This window comes from Phoxinus phoxinus (assembly GCF_949152265.1).
Source record: "Phoxinus phoxinus genome assembly, chromosome: 9".
Classification (NCBI taxonomy): Eukaryota; Metazoa; Chordata; class Actinopteri; order Cypriniformes; family Leuciscidae; genus Phoxinus; species Phoxinus phoxinus.
The window spans coordinates 28,271,752-28,295,317 of NC_136884.1; the positions used below are offsets into that span (position 1 = coordinate 28,271,752).

Sequence of the window (23,566 nt, forward strand, 5' to 3'; positions counted from 1 at the left end):
GCAAAAAAAAAATTAATACACGTGCGACCTTGCGCATACAAAGTACGCGCGGTTTAAAAAATCCGGCTGTGCGCGAACTCTTCTGATAATGAAATGTGCATCATGCACACTGTACGCTGACCCTCGCGTATGCTTAAATGAAGTTGTAAACCCACCATTTCCATCAATATAAGCTGAGAGGCATCTACTACATTCAAATCTGCACCTGTAATTGCCGTCTAATGTGTGTCTGTGCTGCCGAAGAAAGTTCAGTAAAGTGTTCAAACTGATTCCTGCCTCCTGTCCTGCATTCTGACTGACGCTCCAGGACGACAACTATAGCCTTCTAAGCACCTGTGGTCCTTTCTCTCAAACAGAAGTATATAATGGCCATTCTCTGTTGTATCTTTGGTAGTGGTTAATACTAAATATCGCTTACGTCTAGTCCATATTGGGGATTGCAAAATAGAAATTAAGTACTGTTAAATTAATAACACAAAATGAAGTAGTGTGAGTGACAAGCTGGACAACTGTCTACTGAGTAAGTGTATTGAACAACGACTGGATGTATCAGAACTTCCTTATATTAAATGAAGAAAAAACTGAGGTGGTCGTTTTTGGAGCAAAAGAGGAACGATTAAAAATCAGCGCTCAGCTTCATGGGACAATGTTAAAAACAGACAAAGCAGGATTTGGAAAAACTTGCCAATGCTTTTATTTTCATTAGAACACTAAAAATCCACAAAAATTTGTCAAAGACATGTGAACATGTGAACATCGGATGTTCCAATGAAGGCCCCAGCTGTTTCTTTTCTGTCAATATTTTGCAGTTTCTCCCTGTGGACATGGCAGACTGATACGCTGTTGTGCCATTGTGGAGCGGAGCCAGGTCTTCAAACGTCGCAGGGCACTGAAACTCCACACAGCTTTGCAAGAAGACACATGGACCACAAGCAACAGCCTAACCAGAGCCTCCACTTGGTGAAACAGCTGTCTCACTTCTGGCACCATGGTCTTCAGGATCTGACTGACCTCTTGACAAGAATGGAACTGGTAGCTTGCTTTCAGCATAGCCAGTTGCATTTTGCAGCAGCTCGGCATCCAACTCCGAGTACAGCTCCGCTGCTTCACTCGACTCTCCTGTCCGAAGGTGTTTCTCCAACTTGGCCAGATAGCCAAGGCCCTCCTGGTTAAATCTGTCATCCAGCTGAGTGACCGCTGTATCGATGGCACAGAAAAACTGTACTTGGAAGTACTCCTCCGCAGAAGACGGGATCTGATTATTTGCTGGCCCACCATATTGGTTGGATGATTTCCTTATATGTGACAGCATTATTGGCTCGAGATCAAAAGATGAGGCGAGTTCTACCGCTCTTGAGTAAAGACTCATAAATGAATCGCTTGTTCTCTTCACCACGAAGGCTTTCTTGGTGCAATCCACAGCCTGTAACATCCCGCCAATTGATACTGCTCTCCCTTGCAAGCTTTTATTGAGACCTTCCAGCTTCAACAGGACATCCTGCCCCATTACAAGGCCAAGGATGGTGGTGCCTCTGTGGAAATGGCCAAGAAGGCCTCTTGCTCGAGGAGCTGAAACACTCCCTTTATCTGAAGCCATCTCCTCCAGTGCATCCAGGACCACCTCATACTGTGTGAGGACCGACTTGATGGCTGGTGTGCGCACAGTCCATTTTGTGGCACACAACGGCTTAATGGACAGCAAAGAGAATAGCTTCTAGGCAGCAGCCCTGCGTGGGCCAAAATATTCTACGTGCTGCCCAAATTATACAAAGGGCCAAAAAATTTGAGCAATTGGAGGAAAAATTTGACGACAAAAATAAATAGCCCATCTCAAAAACATCTGAGTTACCTCAAAAAACACCTAGGATTTTATTGAAAAAAATTGGCCGATTTTGAATTTGACTAAATTGTATCTCCATAACTTATACAATATTATCTTGGTAAACGCATCCACCAACAATTTACTTGCAGCACAAGATATTACACATAATCCCACAATCAAGTAAGATAATAGAGGATCCCACATTAAAGAAAACATTTTTAATAAATAATACATCAAACCCATCAAAAAGCCTTACACATCAATCCAGGTAACCATATAAAATACACTGCAGTGAAATACCTAATGACTGAAGTTATCAGAAATACACAGTCTTTAATCTACACCGATCCTTAATTTAATTTATTTTATGACATTTGTAAAAATCATGTAGTAATAAATATCTCATTATAGGAAAACAGAAAAATAAAAATTATCCATTAAGAGCCCGTGATTTCCATTTATACATCCAAAATGCTTCTGGTTTCAATAATTATTTATTTATAATCACCTCCTCTTCCTCTATCCTTATACATTCCAATTGTTTGATATTATTTCCTAGCTTACTGAAATGTCTAGCTACTGGAGAAGTTGTATCTTGATGTCTAATGCTTGATTCATGCTCATTTATTTTCCCACGACAATTGATGATCTTGATCTTTTCGCTTTAGCATATTAATTTAATTTTGATTTAATTTTGAAGCATTTATTTGTCATTTTAAATATAAATGAATGACATTTTATCAAGTTCTGGCATGTGGCACAACTTTTCAACACAAGAAACAGCCTTGTGTAAAAGCAGATTAAGTAAACAATGGACAATATTGAAATGTATCATTTAATGTTTCATCAGATGATCATAAATAATAATAATTATTCGTTACATTTATATTGCGCTTTTCTGGGTACTCAAAGCGTTTATATGGAAGGGGGAATCTCCTCTACCACCAATATATATGCCAATGTTTATGAATTATTAATATTCTTGTTATATGGTAATGTACAATTTACTGATAATTTTCTTTGTTTATGGTTGGATTTGTTTTGTACACAAGAGGTAATTTCTGCATTATTAATGCACTATTTAAGCTGTCGTAAGGTCCACTATCGGTACTCAGGTATCAAAGTCTTCGTAATAAAACTTGAATGCATCCAAGCCAGATTCATGAGGTATATTCGTGTAGAGAGTAGTCACATCAAGTGTTATAAGCAAATCTATCGTGCAAGGGATCAGTTGTAAAATCTGTGGTAGGGGTGGGCGGATCGATCCTGAAGTATCGATACTGACGTGGTATCGAAAAGGATCGATCCTCACATAAAAATATAGATCCAAATGTGTGTTTTTTTTACCAGTAATTTTGATTAATTTAGCAAGCAATTCAGTGAGTAAAATAAGCTTCTAAGTGGAAAAATAAGCGAATGTTAGCGGATAATTGTGTAGGATAGAACTATTTCTCTTAGTAATTTGGATACAAGACGACGAAACCAATCAATCACAGAGAGCGTTTCAATGCTGGTGCTTCGCTGAGCTCACGGCCCAGTGCGTTTGGGAAACGAAGCCTGGCTTAGATGACAGAGAAACAATCGGGAGTTATTTAGCAATAAACAAACCAAAAGTGTACATAATGGTTCATAACATACATAACGGTACATAACATAAATGTTGACATCAGTAAGATTTTTTAAATGAAATTAATATTTTTATTCAACAAGGATCGATGCATTAAATTTATCAAAAGTGACAGTCAAGGGTTTTACACTGTTAAAAAAAATCTACTTCATATAAATGCTGTTCTTTCAACTTTGTTCATCAAACAATTCTGCATAAAATGTATCATGGTTTCCACAAAAATATGAAACTGTTTTCAACATTGATAATATGTTTCCTGAGCAGCAAATCAGCATATTAAAATGAATTCTCATCATGACTAGAAATGCCGAAAATTCAGCTTTGATCACATGAATAAATTAGTTTACTATGACATAGGAAACAGATAGCCTATGTTAAATTGTAATATTACAGTTTTTACTGTATTTTTGATCAGATAAATGCAGAAGAGAATAAAAAAATCTTACAGACCCCAAACTTTTGAACAGTAGGCTAGTGTACAATAGTACATTTACTATAATTAGGGTATAATAACACTATAATAATAATGTAGTAGTCATGAAAATGTATTCAGATTTAGCATATTAATGATGCATTCACCTCAGAAATCATGACACACTGCTCTAGCGCAGGAAAGTGCATACAAGTTCAAGTGCATGCTTTTAAAATTAAAAAGTATTGGTATCGGTGTAAATCGGACAGTTCATCACGATACGATACAATACGATATCGATTCTCTCAGCCAGCGATACGATATTTACCGATACCTCAAAAAATTCTGCGATACGATTACGATTCGATTCAGGGCTATATCGATCTACAGTTAGTACTCAACCAGAATAATAATTTTACCGCCGCGGGTGTGTATTTGCTGCCTTTGACCGCTAAGAGGCGCTACAATCGCAGACTTTGAAAAGTGTCAGTTTATTCTCTCTATTGCGTAATCTGCCGTCGCGCCGCGGCTCATTGAGAGTGATTGAAATGTGGTAGCAGATCAATTCAAGTGAAACATGTAGTTAAACGAATTCATAATCACAATACTGAAATTAAATTTAATACATTTAATAAATAATGAAAACATTTCAACACAAAACATTGCAATAGAAAAATATTAGGCTACATCAATGAGGCTTTTGCAAGAGCATAACACGTAATCTTGACAGCGGCCCGACAATAGCGCTGTGACAACGCAACAGCACGAGCTTCACGGAGCTTCAAGCGATCCTAGATCAAATCTCATTGTAGCCTACATGCTGTTGGCCGATAGTGTTCATGTTTTACCATTCTTGATGCTTAGATAGGTAACTATTTATGGCACATTACAACATAAATTTGCTACATTCCAGTAGAGCCGCTGCACAGACGACAAAACTGATGAAGGAAGTTTGCAAGCCGATCGCGTCAGAAAATTAAAATGATGTAGTCTTTAATCTGCTAAATTATTGTTTTGTGAATCATTCACGAAAATGAGATGACTGACATTGATACCCGCCATAGCAAAGGAAGAAATTTTTAAAAACAGATCCTGGACATTTCAAGGTTGAAATAAAGTGTCGGGGGCAGTTTATTTATTTAAAACAGGGTTGCATCGAGTTAGAGTTTATTTTCTAAGTAAGAAACACAGAATCCTATTCTTGCGACATTTTAAATTTGTATTGCCAAAGAAATTGCAGCTAAATAAACAATTAAAACAGTAGGCTAGTCTACAAAACGAAAATAGTTCAAAGCAACATAAATTAAGATTTTATTTGCTTCTCTCTCGCGCTGGATCTGTTTTATTTTAGTTTATTTAGTCTCCCTGCACTGCGCGCGCCGGGTCTCTCTCGAAATTAAACATTACAGGCTAAAAACCCATCATACAGCTGATAATACTGTAGTATGTCATTGTGTGTCATCCATACAAATCACGAAAAAAAACTGTAACAAATGATTGAGCCTTTGCTTCAAAGAAACAGAATGCCTGGTTGAATTCACCGTACAATAAAACGAGGTGGATCGCGAATAAAAAGCTCTGTATCTGCTGCTCACTCGCATTCGTTTAGTTGGCAAGAACGCGTTTCGTCAATAGTTCATGTTGTGACGGCTCAGTGAGTGGTTGTGTGTTTGTCCCCGAGTTACAGGCTGATTGCTGGAGGGCGTGGCTTTACACCTGAACGAGATCATGGTACTTTAAAAGAGACTGGGTCAAACAGAGAAGGGGGACGTTTGCTCGCTGGTGTTGTTGCTGCTCTGGAGATTTCCGGAGAGCTGACGGGATGTGTTGGTTACGGGAGACCACAGCCGCATCGGAGCTCTGATGTGATCCAGTGTCCCCTATGACGTTTTGTTTGGACTTTTTGTTGTTCATATTTGGTTGAACTGATGTCACTCGAACTTGCTACATACACTTACATGCTGACACGCTGACTAACACTTACACTGATCACTTGACATTTCATGTTTCTTACTTTAGTTAAATAAATCTTATTGTTTATGCAGCGGTTGTGTGGCGTCTCCCTTACTTTGTTGCGATCTAAGAACAGGATCGTAACAAATGGGGGCTCGTCCTAAAGAGTTATTTGATAACAAATGAGAGTTTGTTCGGTTAGAATTTAAGTATTGTTTAGCTCATTTGGTGTACTATGTGCTCTGTTGGATGATAATGTGAAAAGTTAATCTTGTTTATTCATATTATTTTGGAGGTGCACGTAAATCTTTGTTTAGATTATGTTTAGAAATGTCCCGTGAGTTCAAAGGAAACTAGTCGTCATTGAAGGTAAGTGCATTTTTATTAAGGTATGGAAGAAGCCTTATTCATTTTTCCCCAGCAGGTATTAGCAATGCTTTGCGTTGATTTGTTATTTTGCCTTTTTTATTTTTGTGCAGGCTTTTGGGTGAAGCACACCGCCGTGGCTACGGATTGGGCTGTATTGCTCAGTTTCGAAACCAGCGGTATTTGGTGTTTAAAGTCACTTTACTCTTGAAAGCTGCATGAAGATTAGGCATAGAATAGTTTAGTGGGTTGATAGGTAGAGTAGAAGGGGAGAAATTGAATGAGTGTTTTTGTCTGTGCCTTATTAGGTTTTTAAATGCACTTTAAGTCGAGAGTTAAAAGGTTAAAATGACATCTGTTGACGAATTTGTTAAAACTCCGTCGGAGGACGTGTTAAATTTGTTTGTGAAGCAACAATTGTGGGAACTTGTAGAGCATTTTAAAATTGGGGATGTGGATAAACGAATAAAGAAGAATGAGCTTCGTTCTATTGTGAGAGATTGGTTGATTGACAGGAATATTTTGATCGTTTCTGAAAAGAAAAAACATGACGTTGACATAAAAACTTAGTTGGATATTTTTTCGGGGTTGTCTTTTGAACAGAAAAAATAAATTTTGAACATGCAACAGAGTCATGATAGAGAATTGGTCAAGGAAACTAAACGGTGTGAGTTTGAGATTGAAAAATTAAGAACAGATAATTTACTCAAACAACGTGAACTTGAATTTGCACAGAAAAAGTTAGAGTCTGAAAAATCTGAACGGGAGTTCGAGCTGCAGGCAGAACGTTTGAGATTGGTGAAGAAGTGTATATTATCCCCAGACGCGGGTGGCGAAAGGTTAAATTTTTCTGGCAGTTTTGACTTTGCCAGTAATTTAAGATTGCTCCCTAAATTTAACGAACATGACCCTGATGTTTTTTTCTCTTTATTTGAGACCATAGCTGAAGAGGGGAGATGGCCAAGTGCGGTACGAGTTATTATGCTTCAAACTGTGATTACAGGCAAAGCACAGGAGGCATACGCAGCGCTTACGATGGAGGACAGAAGAGATTACGATAAGGTAAAAGTGACTATCCTAAAAGCTTATGAGTTAGTTCCTGAGGCATACCGACAGTGTTTTAGGAATTGGAGAAAAGGTGACCGCCAAACACATTCTGAGGTGGTAAGAGAACTTGTTTCACACTTTGATCGTTGGTGTATCGCTTCCGATGTTGATCATTTTGAGAAGTTGCGTAACTTGGTTATTTTAGAACAATTTAAGAACATTGTACCCGACTATATTTCTACATACATAAATGAAAAGAAGCCAAATGACGTGCGTGAGGCTGCAGTCTTGGCAGATGATTACATATTGACGCATAGAAAGGTGTACCAAGAGGATCGACCAGGGCGTCAGTATGGTAACTTCAGTGAAAATAGGGTAGCATCAAAGAAATTTGAGCAAAATTTGAGAGAAATGGTCGTGGGAAAAATGACCGAGACTTAGTATGCAATTACTGTTTCAATGTTGGACATTGGAAAAATAAGTGTCCTGTTTTGGCCTCAAAGTTGAAATTTAGTCAAAAGAATAAAACGAATGCAAATGTTAGTCCTGTATTGATGTCGGAGACTACAGGAATTCATGATTTTGCGGGAAGTGTTTCTATGGAAGTAGGGAATGCAGTGTCTGAGCCTAAAAGCGACAGCACAAAACACTTTGCACCATTTATTACGCAGGGTTTTGTTTCTTTGGTTAATTGTGAAGAAAAGGTTCCAGTCAAGATTTTGAGAGATACCGGAGCTTCGGAATCCTTTATTCTTGAATCGGTCTTGTCTTTTTCTGATGCATCAAGTGAAGGGAGGAATGTTTTAATCAGGGGAATTGGGTTACAAACTCTTTCTGTTCCTTTGCACAGGATAAACCTGACTTTGGAGTTGGTCTGTGGAGAAGTAACCCTGGGGGTGCGTCCATCATTGCCAGTGGATGGTGTCATGGTAATACTGGGGAATAATTTAGCTGGAGGTAGGGTATGGCGAGAGGTAATTCCACCACCTGTGGTAGTGCCCACTCCATTGATTGAAAAATCTGATGTACTAAGTCAAAAATTCCCTGAGGTATTTATAACGTGTGCGGTAACTCGTTCGAAGAGTCGCGAGGCATCTGGTGAGGAAAAAGAAGTGTTAACGTGTGTTGTGCCTGGTTTGTCTACTCTTTTACCTATTACTCATAGGGAGTTGGTGACTGCACAACAGAATGATCCTGGGTTACAGCAATTGTTTGAGAATGTTATTCCATCCCAGGAGGTAAGAAGTGCTGCCAGTGGATATTTTATCCAAGATGAGATGCTCTTGAGGAAATTTGTTCCCTGTAGTAAAGGTTTGATGGAGGAATCTATCATTTAAGTAGTGGTGCCAAAGCAATTTCGAGAGGTGGTAATGCGAGTTTCACATGGTGAAGTTGCTGGTCATTTCGGAGTAAATAAAACGTATAACCGAGTTTTGAGACCGTTTTATTGGCCATGCTTGAAAAAGGATATTTCGGCCTTCATTAAACGTGCCATACATGTCAGTTAACCGGGAAACCGAATCTGTTACAAGTAAACCCTTTGAGCATCTAATAATTGACTGCGTGGGTCCATTACCTACATCAAAATCAGGTAATGTTTATTTGCTGACTGTGATGTGTCAGGCAACTCGATACCCGGCAGCTTATCCGATCAGAAGAATTACCACTAAAGCAGTTGTGAAAGCTTTAACCCAATTCATCTCTATTTTTGGGATACCCAAGATTATTCAGAGCGATAAAGGGTCTAATTTCACTTCACGTATGTTTGCTGAGATTTTGAGAGTGCTTAAGGTCAAGCATAATCAATCAACCCCATATCACGCCCAAAGCCAAGGTGTGCTCGAACGGTTTCACCAAACATTGAAAGCATTATTACGTGCTTACTGTGTGGAGTTGAACCGTGACTGGGAGGAAGGTTTACCCTGGTTATTACTTGCAGCTAGAGAGGTACAACAAGAGAGTTTGGGGTTTAGCCCGAATGATCTTGTGTTTGGTCACAGTGTAGGTGGTCCTCTTTCTGTTTTGAGGGAGGGACTGGGGGAAAAGGATCCTCCTCAAAATTTGTTGGAATATGTAAATGGTTTCCGTAGGCGTTTATTTTTAGCTGGAATGAGTGCTCAGAAAAATCTTGTCGGAGCACAGAATAAAATGAAGAAACACTTTGACAAATATACAGAATGCCGTGTTTTTACACCAGGTGATCAGGTGTTGGTTTTGTTACCTTCATCTGGCTCTCCTTTTTGCGCACGATTTACTGGTCCATACACTGTTCTTTGAAAAATGACTGACCAAAATTATCAAATTGCGACCCCAAATCGGCGAAAGGCTAAACAGTGTTTTCACGTAAATTTACTTAAGCCTTATCATTCTCGTAATTCTGACACTCAACTAGTTAATCCAGCTGTTACTGTTGCTACTATCTCTCTGGATAGTTCTCAGCCTTTTTCTGTAGAAGGAGGGGAGGATGTGATTGTACCTGGAGACTGTGTTTTGCTTCCACGGTTAAAGAATTCAGAGACCCTTCAGAATCTAGAGGGTTTGTTTTCACATTTGTCTGAGGTACAAAGATTAGAGTTGACAGAGTTGTTGTTTGATTTTCCTAGTTTGTTTGGAGATGTGCCCACCCGTACGCATCCACGCAGCATGATGTGGAAGTAGGAGATGCACAACCTATTCGTCAGCGTTTTTACAGGGTTCCTATCAATAAGCGGAATGTGCTGGAGTCAGAGGTTCAGTATATGCTGGAGAATGAGATCGCTGTTCCTTCGAGCTCCAGTTGGGCTTCACCATGTTTGTTGGTAAAAAAGCCAGATTCTACTTATAGATTTTGCACTGATTACCGCAAGTTAAACGCTATTACTAAACCTGACGCTTTTCCACTTCCTCGAATGGAGGATTGTGTGGATCAGGTGGGTTCTGCGAAGTTTGTAAGCAAACTGGACCTTCTAAAGGGATACTGGCAAGTGCCTTTAACTCCCAGAGCTCAAGAGATAACTTCATTCATTACACCATCGGGGTTATATTCATACTCTGTTATGAGTTTTGGTTTGAGAAATGCACCCGCAACCTTCCAGAGATTGATGAATAAAGTGGTATTTGGCCTGGAGGGTTGTGCAGTGTATTTGGATGATGCTGTTGTGTTTAGTGATACATGGGAACAACATCTGGTACATCTTCGTGCCTTACAGATGCGTTTGGCTGAGGCATGTCTTACAGTAAACTTGGCAAAGTGTGAGTTTGCTAAGGGTACTTTAAGATATTTGGGAAAAGAAGTTGGACAGGGTGAGGTGCGTCCTGTTCAAGCCAAAATTGAAGCTATTCAACAATTTCCTCCTACATCAACAAAGAAAGAACTGATGCGGTTTTTGGGGATGGTCGGCTATTACCGGGGGGTTTGCCCAAATTTTTCAACTGTTGCTTCTCCGCTCACTGATCTGCTTAAGAGTAATGTCAATTTTGTTTGGAGTCTAAATTGTCAGAGGGCTTTCGAAAATGTTAAACTGTTATTAACTATTGCTCCTGTTTTAGCTGTCCCTAGGCTGGATAAGCTATTTAAGATACAGGTAGATGCAAGCCAGATTGGTGCTGGGGCTGTTCTATTACAAACTGGTGAGAGTGGACTCGACCATCCTGTAAGTTTCTTCTCTCGTAAGTTTAATACTTATCAAAGGAACTATTCGGTAATCGAGAAGGAAGCATTATCCTTCATTTGGGCTCTTCAGCACTTTGATGTGTATGTGGGGGGAGGATTACCTGTGGAGGTTTATTCTGATCATAACCCTCTAACGTTTTTACACTCTTTACAGTCCCCAAGTCAGCGGTTAATGCGTTGGATTCTTTTTTTACAGCCTTACAGTTTAACTGTAAAACACATCAAGGGAACTGATAATGTAGTGGCAGATGCATTATCTCGTATTCCTGATCAGATAGAATAACGTACTTTAAGTGTTCAGGCAGCTGTTACTGTTTTTCTGTGCTCTCTTTGTTGCCTTAAACTTGCTTTCAGGATCCAGATTGCTGGGGACAAATTGAGCCGTCTAGGAGAATGGAGGTGACTGTGGAAAACACTTGTTATACTGGAATCGGTTCTCATATAAAAGAATGCTTTAGAAAAAAGGAAAGTATGATTTTTAAATGTCACTTTTGAGGTGTTTTGAGAATCCTTATAAGACATAGGATCTTTTAAGGGGGGGTGTGTGACGGCTCAGTGAGTGGTTGTGTGTTTGTCCCCGAGTTACAGGCTGATTGCTGGAGGGCGTGGCTTTACACCTGAACGAGATCATGGTACTTTAAAAGAGACTGGGGCTGCGTCCGAAACCGAATACTTCCCTACTATATAGTAGGGAAAAAGCAGTAGGCGAGCAAATAAGTATGTCCGAATCCTTAGTATCCATAAAAGAGTAGGCGAGAATTACCAGAGTGACGTACTAATTATCGCGAGATTCGAACGTACGTATACTAATAGTGTGTCCGAATATTCCTACTTTCCTACTATATAGTAGGGAAAAACAGTATGTGAAAGGAGTAGTATGTCCGAAACCTCAGTACTCATAAAAGAGTAGGCGAGAAGTTCCCGGGTGGCTTACTGCCTTAGCCCAGATTTTGAAGAGCTCGTAGATGAATACTTTTATATCCCAGAAGGCCACGGGAGAGGATACGTAATAAAGAAGACGAAGAAGAAGAGGATACGTCATTACCAAACATGACGGAGAACGGTGACGCGGGTGTTTTCAAATGTGAGTATTACAAACCAAAAACACGGTTCCTTGTTTTAATTCGCATTTGCTCAACTACTGAACTGTTTAATTTTTGAAGGTGTAACGGGAAATAGTATAGTTTTATTATGTATAGCTAACAGGGGAGCTTTAGCACACGCACGTCTCCAAAATAGATTTACACTCATTTTAAACCATATGCTATGTTAAATACGATAACTAAATGATGTCTATTTAAATCTGTCTGGAAAATCTTCGATGAGAATTGCAGATGAGTAACGTTACATCTAATAGAAATGAAGTAATGTTATATCTGAGTATGAGTAACGTTATGTGTGCTGTTGTGCAGTTTACAATACATGAATGTAAGTAATGTAAATACATTTTCATAAAGTAACTTAACATAAATAATCTATTTTATTTGTCCATTACTGCTGTTGAAAAATTGAGGAACATTTGAGTTGGATAAAAAGCTACTTAACACTTCAGCAAATGCATCAACATTTAAAGGTAGTATTGAGCACATAAACGACAGAGGTAATATGAATCTTGTCTGGATATTACAGGGACGGATGAACACACACGTCTGCTCATCCGGTGGAGAGTGGCTCATGAAGCCCTCTTCACCGGAAAGCGGAATGCTGCCATCAAAGGCTTTGACTGAGTATGCTACGGAAATTAATACAAATAATTAAAATGTTAAGTTGTAGTTTATTTAATTCTTGTAATTTCAAAGCACTTTTTGATTCTTGATTTCTGGGAATTTACTGCAGAGCTTTTGTTGTGGAGCAGGACCTGCAAGGCAGAGTGACTGCAGGCTTTATAAAAAAGAAGTTGGAAAACCTAAAACAAAAATATAAAGTAAGATCATTTTGTTAAATCAAATGACATTGTGCTATTAAAATGACTGCTTTTGTATTATGCTTGTGTATTTATGCTTTTTGCAGGATCTGAAATGTCCACCGACAGGGGTGAGCACTGAGGATGGAGAGGCCACTGCAGATCCTGGAAGTGGTATTCTGCAATGGATGAGGCAATTGGGTGCAGACCCTCCATCAGTCCACCTGCCCTCGTTGCCTCATCTGGGCTGGATGTTGCTGTGGCCTCTTCATCCTCAGTGAGCCAGCAAGAGCCAGGAAAAGGCCTAAAAATATAGAGGACCTAATCTGGGAGATAGAGGAGAGAGAAGAGGAGAGAGAGCGAAAAGCAGCTGAGAGGGAGGAGAGACTATGGAGAGAAATGGAGGAGAAGGAGGACAGAAGAGAACGGGAGAGACAAGCGAGGGAGGCAAGAGAAGCAAGGGAAAGTGAAGACCGATGGCGCCGGGAGGCAAGTGAAAAAGAGGAAAAGAGAGAGCGGGAGACAAAAGAAAGAGATGAGAGATTCCTTTCAGTTCTAGAGATTCTTGCTAAAAAATAAATTTAAGTAAAGTGTTTTCTGATCATTTACACATCTGGGTTTATGTTAAGAACCAACATTTTAAAACACATTTAAATGTAATAATATATATATATAAATATATATGCATATACATGCACACACACAGAGTACTGTGCAAAAATCATAGGCCACCACCAGCTTTGTTGTTTGAGCCATGCTTTAATGACCATCCATATTTTGCTCTCATTATTAATAAAAAGAAAAAAGAAAATATGAACTTCAAAAAAAAAACTGTACAAAATGGCTTCTTTAGGCAAACATCAGTAAGAATAAAGTGTCAGTAAGAATACAAATTATACCATTGCTACAACAACATCAAATGGTTGCCTAAGACTTGTGCGCAATACTTTGTTTATAAAACAAACTATTTCTAGGCATCTATAGTACATTATAGTTTTATTGTAGTGCATCATGTGACTTCTAAATGCATACAGAGCTCATGCAGGGATATTCAAGGCAGGTCATGGAGGGTTCAGTTCCAACACACCTGTCTGTAATTTTGTAGTAGTCAGATATTAATTGGTTTAAATAGATTCAGGTGTGTATAATTAGGGCTTGAAAAACTCTCCAGGACAATGGCCCTCCATGACCTAAGTTGGACTCAAATTGCATTACCTACACCCAGTGAAATAGAGACTGAAGGGTTAATGCACCCAAACACCGAAATAAAATCAGTATTTACTTACCTTCATGTTGTTTGATCCCTGTGTGTGTGTTATTTTTCTCTCTCCTCTCAATACAAAAGGTTCGGTTATTTTGGTCAAGTTTGTTCTGATGGTTTAATACAATATCAGTCAATGGACTTTCAGAAGCTTGAAAAGCATCAAATAATGCCAGAAAGCTTCTGAAAGTTGGCCTCCATTGACCGATATTGTATGAACCGAAACCAGCAGAACAAACTTAACAAAAATCACCTTTTGTGGTTTAAAAATAATAATAGAGGGATTAGATAACATGTAAAGAATATGAATAAAGTAAATAATGGCTAAATTCATATGTTTAGGTACATTACCATTTCAATTTGGTGGGTTAATTCATGTATGTATGCATTTTGTATTATAGTAGTACTAAGCTAAGAAATAAGCTAAGAAATTAGCAACTTTGAACATTTATACCTGAGACAATTCATAAAACATTTGAATTTTGAAATGTTGCATTTGCCAGATGTTTTTATCCAAGTCACTCACAGTGATTTTATTACAGGGAGAATGACCCGGGATCAACCTGGAGTAAAGAGCCTTGCTCAAGGACACACTGGTGGTGGCGACTGTGGAGATCGACCAGCAATCTTCTGCTTACCAGTTCAGTGGTTTAGCCCACTACACAAAAAAAGTAATAAAATATTTGCATGTAATTGTAAACCTATAAAATGACATTTGGAAAGAAACGGAATGCTGACAACATGAATTGTAAAATATTTTAATATTTTAAAATGTTTTAAAGGTAGTCGTGCTCATGGAGAGCCGGCACAGGGATGTTTGGAGCAGACACCGCAGCAGCCAGATTGTCCCGCACATGCTCTCCCACTCTTGCTGCAAGGTTGTGGGGATCAGGGGGGCCGTCATCAAGGTCTTCCTCATCCTCTGGCTCAACGATGTCCCCATTGGCTAGAGCGTGATTGTGAAGCACAGCGCAGCACGCAACAACCTCAGGCACGAAGGCAGGGCTCACCTCCAAGGCCTTGAAGAAAATACAGCGCCAGCGTGTCTTCAGCATCCCAAAAGCTCTCTCCACGATGCTGCGGGCACGGGAGTGCTTGCTGTTGAAACAAGCCTGCACAGGGTTCTGCACAGGCTCTCTGTACGGGGTGATGAGGCAGATGGGTGCACTCAGGCAAGGATAGACTCCATCCCCGAGGATGCACTTGCCTGCAGGAGGATAAAGGTTGCCAGCATACACTGGGCTGTTCCTCAGCACCCTGGCATCGTGCACAGACCCAGGATATCCCACAAACACATCAAGGAATTTCCCCTGGTGATCAGTGATGGCCTGGAGTTGGATGGAGTGGGAGTTATTTGCTGGAGGTTTGATACGGATATGACAGCCGTCTATTGCACCAACTGCTCTACTGAGAGCTGGTGACCCAGACAGCTGTGCAAATCCTGCTCCCACTGCCTCCAGGTCATCTCCGGTCGGAAAGCAAATCACCCTCCTCAAAATTCCCATGATGGCCTTGCTGACTCTGTGCACAATGACATGCACAGAGGACTTGGGGATATCGAAGGTCCGTGACACCATCCTGTAGGATGCTGCATGGGCCAGCCAGTAGAGGAACACAAGCACCTCGATGTCCCTTTCCCATCCATGGTCAGATCCCAGTCTGACTGCAGCAATCAGGGACCTGATGGACGGCAGAGACAGGCGAAGGTGGGCACGGTGGTCAGCTGCTTCATCAAAATAAAGCCGCAGAATGGGAACAGCTCTGTTGAGATGGCAGTAGGATGTGGGGTTCACCGCCTGTAAATATGTGATAGTTTGTTAAAACAACAAATTTGAATAAAGCTTTGTTTCATGTGTTGTTGACTTGCATTTGTTTATTGTGATGTTTAGTTTTTAGTTTTATCCATTTGTTTCCTCGTTGTTCATGTTTCCTATTGTAGTCAGTTAAATATAATTCTTAGATTAATTCATACATTAATTAATTGCTTGACTGAAAATGGATGTATTCACATTCATTGGCTGCTTTGTCCATTATTCATGCATAGTATGTTATGACAATAAAAACTGTAAATTAGGCATGTTTTAACTTAAAATCTTAAGTTTGACCGACTTAAAACGAAGAGAAGGTGCAGCAGGCGTAATGATATGACGAAGCACATGAAAATAGTCCCCAGCTCGGTAACTTCCAACATGACCGGGACTAAGTTTGTGTAGTTTTTAGGCGGCAAATTAGGTTTCCAAATAAATACGGTTTGGGATCAGCACCAAAGTAAATGTAATCTAAATCGTCTCTCACAAATGTCTCCATGCTACAAGGCACGCTCCCTGTGCAAGCAGGTTGTCACGTCGGTTTGTTGACGGCAAGTGCTTCGTCATATCATTACGCCTGCTCAACCCGTTCTCATTCCCAGGGCGTTATATCCTTACGTTTTTGTCATGTCCGTCGGCGTCTACTTCCAACGCACATGGCACCCTTCAGCGTCTATAGGAAACGCACAGAGCTTTCCACTAACTCCAATGTAAACCCATCCGCGCTACTATTGGACGCCCAGGGCATGGCAAACTGAGTGTTGATGTTTTATAAATATATAATTTTATTTTTATATATTTCAACACAATCATGTGTAGCACCATTGCCAGATGGTGATAGATAAAAGCATACATTTTCTATCTTGTTGACTTATTGCATGGCTAAGAGGTTTCTTGACATTTTGCTAAACTTAGACAAAACACAGACTTTGTGATTTAATGCATTCCAAATTGTCTTCTCCCCTTTTGCCAGAGACATTAACGCGTGCTGAAAGCTTTTAGTTGATTCTCTGCCTAGATAAGGTGAGATACCCCGAAGTTTTAATTGAATTTATCATCCGAAAGACGCACACACCGCGTCTGGGTTCTTTCACAGGGACTCCCCGCCGTGAAAGTTCCATTCATGTATTGTTCTAAAGCCGAACGCACAGACATATGTTTACACCCCTTTAGGTCAAGGCCAACTGCGCGCCCCCTTCGTCCCACACACACACACACACGGTGGGGGGTGAGGAACAGAAACACACGCACGAGAATTCTAAAAGTGAGAAAAACGCTTTTTTGTGAGAATGCAACATTCTGTTTGAAACGGCGATTAACAAGCATGCAGAATCTGACGTAGAATGAGCGTTTTCCGGATTAAAACAACCAGTAGAAGCGCATAATACCCAAAAGTCAATATAGCTCTCTTTAACCTAATCTAAACTCTATCAAATTTGGTATGATTATAAACCAGGAAATTAGACGAACCCGAATCTGCATTGAGAAACAATCTATTATGCATTATTAAACATTTACTGATGTGCAGAATAATGTCAGAATAAAACTCTGACCTCTCCCCACGCGCTGAATAGGCACGTTCAGACAAAGGGAATCTTGGCGCCACAAAATTCCCACTCGTGATTGGCTCCCAGGCTCAGAATGGGCGTGCTCCTGTTTCATTCATATTTTGGAGACGAGCCCATCTTCTGTGTCTTCTTCTTCTTCACTTCTGCGCTACAATTCTAGTATTCCCACTCTAGTCTCTAGTCTCTGATTCTAGTCTAAACGGCTAGTCTCTCTAACTCTTAGCTTTAACTCCGCTTCAAGAGAGCCTGGCTCTCCGTTTACTTTCCGTTTCTAAGACTAAGTCTTTATTTTTATACAAGTTTTAAAGCTACTTCCTTGATCCAGCGTTTTAACGAGTGAAAGCTTAGCGCCTCCACTCTGCGTCAAAACAACCACGTGACGCAACCCGGAAACCCGCGAGGCTCCAAAAGAAACAGCGCTAGCACCAGACGACTTTCCAACGACAAACACAGTAGGCTAATTCCAAATCTGGTCTTTGAAACAAAGCTAGTTAAGGTTGTCTGAGAATCCTCCGGTCTCTTGATTATTGAAAGTATTCCTTAAAGGGTTAGTTCACCCAAAAATGAAAATAATGTCATTAATGACTCACCCTCATGTCGTTCTAAGCCCGTAAGACCTCCGTTCATCTTCGGAACACAGTTTAAGATATTTTAGATTTAGTCCGAGAGCTTTCTGTCCCTCCATTGAAACTGTATATACAGTCTACTGGCCATGTCCATAAAGGTAATAAAAAGATCATCAAAGTAGTCCATGTGACATCAGTGGGTTAGTTAGAATTTTTTGAAGCATCGAAAATACTTTTTGGTCCAAAAATAACACAAAATAAGACTTTATTCAGCATTGTATTCTCTCCCTTGTCTGTTGTCAATCCTTCAGTTACGCTGATGGCGTAAGACGCTGATGACGTGTATTTCTGGTGCGCCCGAGCTTCGTTTACAGTCTGAGGGAAACGCACGCTGTAAAAGTGTCTCATCCATGACATGCACATTTACGCACCATTAAAAAAATTATATCCACGCAAACAATGTAGAATAGCTTGAATATAGCGTCCGTCTCCCTCAGACTGTAAACGAAGCTCGGGCGCACCAGATAACACGTCATCAGCGTCTTCCGTCAGCAGCGTCACTGCGGAGTCCTGAACGCAGATTCACAACAGACCCGGGAGAGAATACAATGCGGAATAAAGTCTTATTTTGTTTTATTTTTGGACCAAAAAGTATTTTCGATGCTTCAAAAAATTCTAACTAACCCACTGATGTCACATGGACTACTTTGATGATCTTTTTATTACCTTTATGGACATGGCCAGTAGACTGTATATACAGTTTCAATGGAGGGACAGAATGCTATCGGACTAAATCTAAAATATCTTAAACTGTGTTCCGAAGATGAACGGAGGTCTTACGGGCTTAGAACGACATGAGGGTGAGTCATTAATGACATTATTTTCATTTTTGGGTGAACTAACCCTTTAAACTGTGTAATCTCTCTCTCTCTCTCTCTCTCATCTCTCTCATATCTCACTCTCTCTCTCTCTCTCTCTCTCTCTCTCTCTCTCCATCTCTTGGTTAATATCGTGGTACTATATATACACGCTACGTAATCGTTTTATAATAATTTGTTTTGTTTATGCATATTGTTAAAGATACACTTTTGATCGTGTATGTATTTTAAAGTGTCTTTTATTAAACTTCATTTAATGTGTTTATGAATCCATAAAATCTGAATGTCAATGAAAGTAGATCTATGCTACCTTTTAACACGCTCTACCACACTTTTAAACATTGCATAGTTTAAATATTCCCAATCTGATCTCGTGGAGGGTAAGTTGTCTCCATTAATGGCCATATGGATGTAATTTTGCTTGCCAAGAACTAAACGGATCGAAGTGTTGAGGTAAATATTATATGTTATACGCATTAGTGGTTAAAGTTGTATTTCCAAGTACGACTGATTAAGATCATTCCCTTTCTCTGTATGTATATTGTCCGGAGTAATCCTGATACATATTCATATGGTCAAAACGGTATAAGCCCATATTTGGAACCACTTTAGGGCGTATGCAAATAATATTCATCAAAACCATGAATATTTAATTTCCCATTTGAGTGCTAATTTCCCCAATTTATACTCAAAGTCAATATTGCTACACATGTGATTGATAATCCTACAATACAATATTAAAATGTTATGGTCATTATTTTTTTTACCTCTACAACAGCGTCATGAATAGGCCTATTGATTAGTTTATTAATAATATATTTATATTCAGCCTACCATTAGCCACAAACGTTACCATTTCACCATTAATAATGAATTAATCTCGATAAAATATTTGGCACAAGAGAACTACCCATAATCCGTTGCATTCACCCAATCAATTGTAACCAATGCACCAGAGTTTGATGGGAGTTTTTTCTTGATGAGAATTTCTGAGACAGGTAAGTCAAACTTTGGCTATTATTTATTTTCTGAAGGTGATATACAGCTGTTTTAGAAAGACAACATGTCTGGCTTGATTTGCTAAAATCTCGCAAACCTTTTTCAAGAAGTAAATTTTTTTTATGTAAATCTTTGACTCGTTCTCAAAGTAGTTTAAGACAATTTAAACTAGCTAACGGGCTTGCTAGCTAAATTCTACCGTAAGGGAAACACATGGCTGCAGGTTAATCTGTTGAGAAGACTGATGCAATCTGTTATGAAGTTGAGGCAAAATTAATTAATTGTACGGGCCACAAAACGAGCATTACAATATTATATATTGTAACGTTATTAAAGTGAGTGTGTAAAATTAAAATTCAGGTATTTTTGTAAAAAAAAAAAATAATAATTGCCAACGTGGATGACATTGTAACCTCACTTTATAACTTTGCATGTATTTTCATATTTGTTTTACTTTACATTTTCACCCGAGTACAAACTATGAAGATGCATTTGATTATAGGTTTTCATTAAGTAAGCTATCTCTTTATTTTAATGTTACAGACATGTTCTGTCAATATTATCTCTGTTTAGTTTGTTGAAAATGAGTGGTTTGGATTTTGATGCTGAAGATTTGGAGTTAGAGGAAGAGCTTCAGGATGTTAACAGAGTTCTTCGGGTTTTGGAGGTAAGTTTAGTGTTGCATTATGGCAAAATGTTTGAAGAAAATTATTTTACACCTAAGTTATTGACTTAAGTTATTGATTATTTGGACCCACTGAGCAAGCGACGTCTGTGGACATACAAAACAGGTTGATATCGCGTCCGTCCGTCCAGGCCATGATCTGAACGTCCATTGACAACCAGAATAAGTCGATTAATGACACTGAGAAATTATGTTTTATCAGGCCATAATCTAAACGTCCACTGACAGCTAGTACTAGTTGAGAAAAGACGTTCATATTGACTATAATCTAAGGGTGTATTCACACCATGAAAGTCCGATAGTTCACTTGCTTTGGTCCGGACCAAATAATTGTTTTTGTTTTTTTGTTTGGTACGGTTCCCTTTCACACTGCTCTTTTTGCAAGTGAACCTAAATGTGTAAACAAAACCACACGTGTGCTAAGGTCGTTCATTCATTGGACAAGGATTCTCAAGTAGAGAAATCAGGAAGTGCAAAAAAAAAAAAAAAAGGCTCGGAGATAATGTTGGTATTTCGTAATGCAATATTTGTTCTTTTACCGTTTTTGTGTTATTCTCTACAAACGCAATATGAAGAAACTAATGAGTATCATATGACACAATGTCATCTATGCATAAATAGTCTTTTTATTTGCACAAACGCGTTTCGGCGCGTGCCTTCTTCAGTGTGCACACTGAAGAAGGCACGCGCCGAAACGCGTTTGTGCAAATAAAAAGACTATTTATGCATAGTGCGGCCTCTCTCCTGTTCTAAATATTCCAATTATTCAGGCCAGCACTCTTAAAGTTTACTTTAATCACTGAGTGAAGCCCGCTCCTATTCCCATTTACAATGTCATCTATACAATGTTATAATTCGGATTTTGAGAAGACGACGATGTGCTGCAAGACGGTTCCGGCGGAGAGAACATCATGCTCTCATGTGCGCCTACCATGGGATGCTGACAGTGGGTATAAAGTATAAAGTTTAGATTCATAGAGAGGGGCTATGTTCACACATTCAAATAATGAGATTCTTATTGTATATACTGCTAACAAGTGCTGTCAACGTTAACGCTTGCGATTAAGTTTGACCAGTTTAACGTAAATTAACGCAGCACCCCCCCACACCCACCATCATTGTTTGAAACTATCGTTACATTATATGAACTCGCTCGTATTCATGCACATGCTTTTAAAGCATTTATGCGCGATTAGACTGAGAACGCTCTGTGTGTGAATGTCCTGATGCGCACACACTCATTCATTCATTCCATTCCAATGATCAGTGTTGTGCCAGTTCATAGCTACTTAAAAAGAACTAGCTCAAAGTTCAGTTCACACAGATGATAATGAACTAGTTCATGTTCATAGTTCTTTTTTTTTTATGAACTAAGTTCACGTTCATTTGTTAAATTCTTTTAACAAAGATGTAGGCTATTATTAATAATAATGTTATTTCAACACAATATCTCGTCATTTCGAAATAATATGTGTTCGTGCATCTGTAAATCCGGTGACGCGTGTATTGATTTTTTTTATTAGCCTAATAAACTAGTGTTTTCTCTAAAAGTGTCGATTCGGCTGCAAAGATGAAGTTGACGATCGCCATCTCCGTGTGAACGCGCTTATAGAGAGAAATGCACATAAATAGGCTAAGCCTAATAATGGATTACATAATCAGAGAGGAGCCTATTTTTTCGTTTTGAATTATTTCGTTTAAAGTAATTTCAAGCTTTGTGTATTTGGTGTATTTGTCATGTCTGTGTGAGGCATACACTGAGTTTCGTTAAGTTAGGATGTGCTCTAGTTCACGTGCGCAAGTGAGCGCGCGGGCGCCTCCGTTATATTTGTTTCGTCGGCCTATTCATTAAATACAGGCAATTGGTTGATGAAAAATTGATTAAAATTAAGATACAATTTATACAAAACGAAATTCACTTTAAAGAAAGGCTTTCTATAACAACTTCAACTTCAATGGTCAAAATCATGTCTGACCCGCTCCATGTCTCATATTGCGCATCCTATCTCGGTCGTGCTGTTCACTTTTCATAAATCAACATAAATGGGAAAAAAAATAACATTATAATATTTTAACAAATATGAAACGCGCTTTTTAATGGCTACAACAGTATAGTAGCCCTACATATCCTACTCTCTATTTGTACAAATATCTGCACATTAGCCTAATTTAATTCTGAATTTTGCACACACAAGTTGAAAGGCATTTGTTCAAATCAAGTTCACGGATAATTGTGCGTGCATTTATTAGCCTAATCATTATGATACTAAAATCCTAACAAATAGGCTATGCTATGTACAAAAAATCAGATGAGCTCTCTCGAAAAATCTCTCGTTCACGTTCATTGTATGAAAAGTGATTCGTTCAGTTCAGCGTTCGGCGAAAATATGAACGCGTTCATTGAACGCGTTCATGCACAACACTGCCAATGATGCACACACGACGCGCAGAAAGACGCGCAACAGTATCGTGTGGCCAGACAGCGCGCCGGAATGGAATTCTCTTTCGCACTTGAACGAACAATATTGGGTCAATATTGATATTGGGCCGATATTGATATTGGGCCGATATTGGGTCGGTTCATGTTCACATCGTAAACGAACCGTACCAGAGTTCGTTTGGAACCCACCTCTTCAGCTGGGTCTCGGTTCGATTGTTTGGTCCGGACCAGAGTTCGATTGCTGTATTCACACCTGCCCAAAAGGTCCGCACCAAGGGGGGAAACGAACTAGAGTTCGATTCAATCGAACCAAACAAGGCAGGTGTGAATACACCCTAAACGTCCATTGACATCTAGATTTAGTCGATTTATGACGTGAATAAAGATGTCCAATCTGGCCACAATCTAAACGTCCACTGACGGCCAGAACTAGTTCAAAACAGACACTCATACTGGCTATAATCTGGACGTCCGTTGACATCCAGATTTAGTTGAAGAATGACTTTGAAAAAAGATGTCCAATCTGGCCACAATCTAAAAGTCCACTGACGACCAGAATTAGTTGAGAAAAGACGTTAA

General features: G+C 39.3%; 1 long non-coding RNA gene across 1 annotated transcript in view; it reads left to right on the forward strand.

The window, feature by feature from the left end:
• Positions 1–20,269: 20,269 nt before the first annotated feature.
• The window catches only part of LOC307003795, a 36,763-nt gene continuing 33,466 nt past the window's right edge, over positions 20,270–23,566 (forward strand). The window contains exon 1 of the long non-coding RNA XR_013798813.1: positions 20,270–20,529. This is a non-coding gene — a long non-coding RNA (uncharacterized lncRNA). The remainder of the gene's footprint in view (positions 20,530–23,566) is intronic.